A 7971-nucleotide genomic window follows, 5' to 3' on the forward strand; every position below is an offset into this window, starting at 1 on the left:
AACATTTAAACGGTCCGTATGTTAAAAGTTATAAGAATAAGTAACTTAAGTACGGGTGGGCAATCTCCTGCTCTAATATACTCACAGGGCAATGGTGTTCCGCAGGCGAATTACCATTCAGTCATAACTGACATGAGGGTATATGTAAAGTCACCCCATCAAACTACTGATGGATCGAAGTCGAATTCAGCCTGCGCGTGCAGCGTTGAATAAGGAGTTTTTTTTACAGTTATAAGTTTCGAGGAATGAAGACCGTGACATCGGCGTAGCCCATTTGTATCAATTTTCGTAAGATAGTCCCGTTGCTACGACTGCAGCTCTATTGAGTGTGAGGCATCTTCCGACGGAATGTGAAAGGTCCTGGGATGTGGGAGAAATGCTGAATGCTGGACGGCCTATTCCATAGTCTTGGAGAGCAACCGGGAAAATCAGCAATGTGTTGGCATTTAACAAAAAACTGGCATATTAATACAATTTTTGATATTATCAATGCTATATTTTATGTTTTGATGAATACTTCCAGCTAATCTGCAAGTACCGCGCATGTACTGAATTTTGTAACAGGCATGATGCGAAATGGTGATCACTGTTGAGAAGCCTACTAAAAAAATATATACAAACCTACTTGCCTCTTTTTAGGAGGTGAGTAGATGATTTGTAGTTATGTTTATCCTATTTTGCGACAGTGATGACAATTTTATTCACTCGTCACTGTGTCTAAATGCTTTGAGATGGCACACTTCTGAATGGAAGAGTTCGCGATGAAAGCGAAACGCCTGTTGAAAATTGGGGTTGTCATCGATATTCCTTACTTGTCTCGAAATGAGGAATCTTATTCATAGATCGTCTTTTTGTTCATGACTCAATATTCCTCCTTTATCTTTGGGCAATTGCGAGAGTATACAGTGTGTGATACCTCGCAGTTTACATAAGACATTACGGAAGCCAATTGACAGTAAGTAACTAGGTTTCGGACGCTCGTTTGCGCAGAATCTAGAGCCAAATAGAGATATTGTTCGTTGGTCCATACTGGGCATCCGAAACCCAGCTGGCTGTTCGATAGCTATCACACCAGGGTATCCTTCTCCCTCTTACAGGACGCGGAGAAAGTAAAACACCAGTGTGCATCGTGAGTCTGCCGGTAGGATAGAGAAAAATAGACTTACACATTTTTCGCCTGCTAACGTTGCTCAATAGGTTAGTTTTTGGGGTTGTACCCCCGCCCTTCTAGTCGTATCTAGCACACACAGGGATTCTGCGGGAGTGTTCTCTATCCTTAGCTGGTATTCTCAGTCTACTGTAGGAAAATGCAAGCTAAGTTTCCACGAGTTAAGTTGGCACCCAAAGCTGACTGCAATAACTACCGATGGCTCTAAACCAGCATGCGGAACTACTTTAACTTTGACCTCTCCTCACCATATTATTATATTGAAGCTGCTTCCACTTATGGATGTACTATTCACCATTTGCCGAATTCATTGTAATAACAAATGCTCCATCATCTGCATCGATTCTATCAGTTCACTGCGATTTGTTTCCCAGTCAGCGCTTAAGCCCAGAAGGTTGTCAAGCCTCTTAGACCTAGAAGGTCAAAGTCTTCAAATATCATTCCTGTGGGTTCCAGGGCACGTTGGAGTAACAGGAAACGAGAGGAATGTGTCACGGAAAAAGGACTGGGTAGTTGCATTTACCATACAGGTTTACCAGATTCACAATTTACCTGTGCATCTATCAATCCAGCCCCAGTATCTAAAACATTAACTTTAGTTAAGTGAAGTTGAATATGGCTTGCATTGGGCAGCAATAAACTTCGAGCTCTGAAATCTGACGTCTCTCTTTGGTCGTTTTCCGTTTGAAGATCTCGGCATGAGTACGAGTAGCTCATCATCACGCTCCCGGGGACAAGGCACTGTGCCCTGCCTCAGAAGATTTTCCTCATGGAAGAGAAAGCTCAGCCTTGGTGTGTGGACTTCGTTTCCATTTCGACCGTTCGCAACTTTCTGAAGATGTGTCTATATCAAAAGGTAGTTCGTGTCTCTCTAAATATTAAGGGAAACCTTAGCATTTTCCTAAATGATGACTTTGAGGCGGTATTCAGAGAAATTTTGTTTTTAAAGGAAGCCAACTTCTGTCGGCTGACAGATAACCTATCACCATCGACTTAGCGTCAGAATATTAGTGTACGTGAGATAGAATATAAGGAATTGGCTCATTTAAATATGTTGCAAATTACCTCAGTCGTCAGGGCACTTATTTATTGACACCACCGATGCTTAACCTTATTTGATTTGTATAATGTGAGAATTAATTTATCGTTTTTTTGTGGATACTCCCGATTTTTCCTTAGCTAATAAGGATATACCAAGGCATAAAAACTGCTGGGAGCATTTCGGAATGGCCATCACCATCGAGACACCCACCAAACAAAATGCGTACCTATGAAAAAGATTTGAAACTATTAGAGTGATTTTTAGGTTAGCTATGCTTGATGAATTACCTTTGCCTTCTCGCATACTAATATAATTACCTCCAAAGCTTAATGAATGAATTTATGGAAATAAGTGTAAAAGTAGCCCTCGTTGGATTTTAGCTATATCTCTGGTACTCTCATGGGCTGTGAGATGTGCGTTGGGGAACATCCCTCCAGCAGTGTGGGGAAAATCTGGCCCTCCCAAATCGATAATTAATTTCTGGATATGAAGCCCAAATTATACTTGGGTGGTCACCTTCTATCACACGTAGCTGTAGAGAAGTCGCCGTCACCCGTCGAAGGATAAAGCAGTGTAACGTGCCGTGAACACTGTGGCAGAGGAAAAGATATGCACTCGGTGAGATGTCTGGGGATCCTGGCAGCAGGCGAAATGTACGGGGTGAAAGGCTAAACATCGCTGGTGACCATGGGTGTACCCCGGGCAATAATTTGAGGTTCTCATCTAGGCGAGTAGATTTTTTAAATTATTCCTTTTTAATGATGTGTTATGGTTTTTTAGAATTCATTCTACATTTTGATTCATAAACCATGTCTTCAAATATTAAATGTACCATCCTTAATACTAAATAATATGATCTTTTAGCTCGTTTACGTCATTACTACCTTTTGAATAATTTTGCTTTAAATAGTTTGAGAGTTACCCTAAGGCATGCAATTGTTTAAGTAAGTGCGGATGTCCACAATTCATTTGGAAGCTTATTAAAATGGGTAATTTCAGACTTGAATCTGTGCAATATGCCATTATAGAAAGAAAAATTGCCACTTTGTTAGTTCCGCAATTGGTCAATGGAATTAAAAAAATACCATTTTTTTCTTTTCGTAATCGAGAATTATTACCAAATTTTATAGCCTGAGTGGGAAAACTGCAAACATACGTGTGTACAGCTAAATAATTTTTTACCTTTAGAATTTTGCATATTGAAAGACTGTTACCATATTGGAACGTTTTTTTAATTTTTTAGATTTCTGAGGTTCATCACGAACTACAATGTGATAGTTTTAGCAAATGCATCAAAATTTGTCTCCTATGGAATCAAGAAATTGTGAGATAGCGAAGTTTTGCGAAGCCAAGTACCAGAAATAAAATCATGTCTATACTTAAACATCATTCAAATGTAATATCATAAGCCATAATTAGTGCTGATAAGCCTATTCTACATTCCTTGCAATTTCAACGAATCACTCCTTTCTCTTCTGAATTTTGCAGTTTAATTTTTTCTGATCTATGGTAACCGTAAGGATTTCACTTGATTTTATTGTCATTTGCCGATAAAATCAAGTTTATCATTGGCATTGGTCACTTTTGGGCTACTAGGGATCCGTGGTGGAGGTGACTCCTGTTGTTGAGCTGTTGGCGCTTTGACCCTTCTTATCGAATGACAGCTTCGTTGGAACTGCATTCAGTGTCTCTCCATCCCAAGTAACTGAAAGATGCCGACTGAATATCAATCGTGACGGCGAAGTCCTTTAGAACGCCTCAACGTCCGAGGAACCGATAAACATAGCAGTCAACCACATTTGAACATCTAAACTGGTCTGGGAGCCATTGCTGCTATTAAAAGACGAATCTTCAACAACATCACATTATGAGTGTATTCATTGGGTAGTATAAATATATATTAGGTACACGAATTTTTTCTCCTATTAGTATTCTCTCTATCGCTATCACGATTACCGTTTTGTGTATGGGATGTCGTACTTATGCGTGAAGAAACAGTTAATATTCAAGTTGATGGTGAGCGATTTATTTTTTATAGAACGCACTCATATGTTATTTGAGGAATTTATATTCTTGGATGCTCATTTTACTTCTTTTTTCTATATTTTCATTTGTTGTCATACCATAGAATGGGGATTTTTCATCTAATGAATCAAGTTCTCAAAACATTATTATTATTATTATTAGGTAATCCACCGGTTAAGGTAGGTTTTTGGATGGAAAAAATTACTAATTCAACAATTTGTGACCCCATCAAAACACAGCATCCCACTCTATATCAGGTCCCTCTTCATCTCTGAGTATTTTCTTCCTCCCTTCATCCCGTCCAACATCCCTATCCTGTTCCTTCCCTTTCCTCTTTTGCTCAACATTCTCCCCTCTCTCTATCACAGTCTTCAACATCCCTTTGCCGGTCAATACACCCTTAATCCACTTTTCCTGCCTCTATAGGATTTCTCCTAACAAACCCCTCTCTTCGCCCACAATACCAAGTACTTCCTCGTTTGTTTTCTTCTCTGTCCATTTCACCTTCTCCATTCTTCTCCACACTCACATTTCAAAAGCCTCCAGTCTACGTCTATCCTCCTGCTTCAATGACCACGTTTCCGCGCCGTACATAGCTATGCTCCATATCAGAGTTTTTACGAGTCTTTTCTTAACATCCTTACTCATCGTCCCTGTCATCAACTCCCTCCTCTTGTGATAGCCTCTTTGCCTAGCGCAATTCATCTCCTCACGTCCCTACTACTTCGACCGTGTTGGTCCAAAACACTGCCGAGATACGTAAACTGTTCTACCGGCTCTAGTTTTTCCCCTCCTATTTTAATGTTTAGCTTAGTCTTTTTCTTTCTAGAAAATCGCATAACCTTTGTTTTATTAATATTGATTCTCATCCCATACCTGTCGCACTGAATTTCCAATTCACTCAGCAATGCTTGCAACCCCTTGGCTGACTGACAAACTAAAGCTTGGTCATCAGCAAACCTAACTGATTTTACAAATTCCCCACCCACTTTCATTCCTACCTCCAGTTCTTCCCATACCTCTTTGATCATTGCCTCTGCATACAGGTTTAACAGCAACGGTGATAATGGGCAACCCTGCCTTACACCTCTTCCTAACACTGCCCATCCGGACTCCCACGTGAGCAGTCTGAGACATGTACAGGTTGCGGATTAGCCTCCTTTCCCTCCAATCTATTCCTATTTTCTGTAATATACTCATTAGTTTTTCCCAGTTCACTCTATCAAAAGCTTTTTCGAAATCTACGAAACAGGCAAATACCTCCTGGTTGTATTCTATATTCCTCTCGATTAATAATCTCATTACTGCAATGGCATCACGCGTACCTTTCCCCTTCTTAAACCAACACTGATTATCCCCTAAGTAATCATTTGCCCTAGTCTCTATTCTTTTGTTTATGATCCTGAAAACAACTTTAGCTGCGTGGGATATCAAACTTCTTGTTCTGTAGTCTTCGCATGATGTAGCCTTTACCTTTTTCGGAATAGGAACTAAAACTGATCTCACACTCAAAACATTAATAGCACGATAAAACGCGAAGTACTAGATAGTTATTCCATAGAAAATGTGCAATATATGGAGAAGATATCGTGTTCCTTGCATGAGTGTACACAATTTTAATATAAAATATATCAATACGACATATCTCGCATAACCCTAAATAGGCAAAACATCGTCTTTTCAGTTACTGTTTATGAAGTGCGTGATATTAATTCAAGGCTACATTTTCTTACTTATAATATTTCGCTTTTAATTCGCGTATTATTTCAAACTACTACCATCAACACGCAAAATTTTACTGAAAGTTGCAATAGTGCTAAAATAAGAGAAAAATTGTGAAAAACAAAAGATCTAGGGTATCGAAAAATGATTACTATCGTAGACGTTTTTATTTACTCCATGTATAACACCCCATTGATACATGTATTTGGATATGCCATAGCTATATTTTTTACGCTGACTTTTATGTTTAAACAGTTTATAATAATAATAATATACGAATTTATCATCACAATTTTGAACATCTCAATAGATGGCGTAAAAAATACGCACTTTATGTAATTATTCATATTGAGAAGCCATTCGTCGGTGAGGTCACTTAAAGTTCTTTCAATACATTCTTGAGTTGAATAAAATGCCATTGTTGACAGTCGGTAATGGAGTTTAGTTTAAATATATCACTCATTGCTGAATTTGGTTATCTCTTTGATAATTTGGTACCATTTGTTCAAATGGTACTCGTATATTTTAAATTATTCTTATATTATTATCGTACGTAAATTACATTTCGTACCCATGAAATATAGGATGCATCTAATAAAAATTTTGTTTGAGGCTTCTGATGAAGAGGCTTCAAGGAAATGATGATATAGAAGGAGTATGCTTCACACATCGTACGAGTAGGGGAAATAATTTTCAGCCCGTTGCGAAACTTAGGCGTTAGGAAGTGGAGGGAAGCTAGGCGGACGTTAAATAGTGATGAACCGCGCGATGTGAAACCGGTAGTACTTACCTGTGTGACCTTCATCCATCAGGTGTAGTCGGAGGAAAGCCGCCGTTGCACGCTTTTCGCCTAGTGCGCTGCGCCCTAAACCACTCATACCTCTTCACGGAAGGGAAGATTCAAACTCGCTGGGGCGATTACGACTCTCTCCTGAGATGACGTGTATCAGAGGGCGCCTAGAATGTTCTAGCCGTCGCGTTGTGGGAAACTGAGTTCCCCACATAAGAGTTTTAAATTAGACGAAAATTAAATTTCCAAATGATATATGATGTTCGCATAACAACGTAATACAACAAAATGAAGGCTGCTATAAACGAAAACGCTACTTTCTTCTCATTTTTTAAAATATTAATTATGGTGGTCATTCAAATAATTCTTAGTAATATCATGTATAGGTGCCTCGATGACTGAGTTCACTTGCAACAAATAGTTATTAGAAAGTATTAAGTATATCACAATTTAGAGTATATCTTTTGGTAGATAATAAATTTAATCGGAATCTGGATTCAAAATTTTTCCACATTGAAGATGAAATTTACCCGATAGGAGCAACTCATGGAAAATTAAATTTTGCATAATTTTTCTATCAGTATTGTTTCTTGGCAAATACCTTTTCCTTGATGGGATGCATCCGATTTTTGCTGATGGTTACCCAGACAGGGTTATTTTCTCTCTCAATTTTTCCTTTAGTGCTTCAAAAAGACTTTCCATCTACATTGGATGCATATATTGGTTTTCTGGTGGTCGTTTTGTCATATTTCAGGGGGGGGGGTACCTTTTTCCTTGGGACCTCTTTAGAGCTCAATTTTCATTCGATGGCTTTCCAGATGCTGTAATATACTTCTCCTGAAACAATGCCAGAAAATAAATAACTTGCCACCCTATTCCACTCAAACTCATCTACTTTTGAAACAAGAAAATCAGCAGCTGACTCGTTGAAAAATTCTTGCTAAATCAAGTCATCTTTTCCCTCAATGAAAACGTATTTTGGCTATTAGTCTCTATGAAATACTAATTGTAGCATGGAAGCAAAATAATACGCTATGCAAAGCACGAGTAGAAGGGAATTTTACCTGCTGTGCGATGAGAGAATAAATATATTCACTCTCAAATGAGACTATTTATTGAAAAAAGTTACCTGGGTAATGGCCTGCCCCAACGATGTTCATTCTGTTCAAGACTGAACGGACTGAAGCTAAAAGACTGCACTGAGTCTCAACTTGTAAATGGCGT

The sequence above is a fragment of the Hetaerina americana genome, unplaced genomic scaffold (assembly GCF_022747635.1).
Source record: "Hetaerina americana unplaced genomic scaffold, ioHetAmer1.1.p SCAF_6, whole genome shotgun sequence".
In the NCBI taxonomy this organism is placed as follows: Eukaryota; Metazoa; Arthropoda; class Insecta; order Odonata; family Calopterygidae; genus Hetaerina; species Hetaerina americana.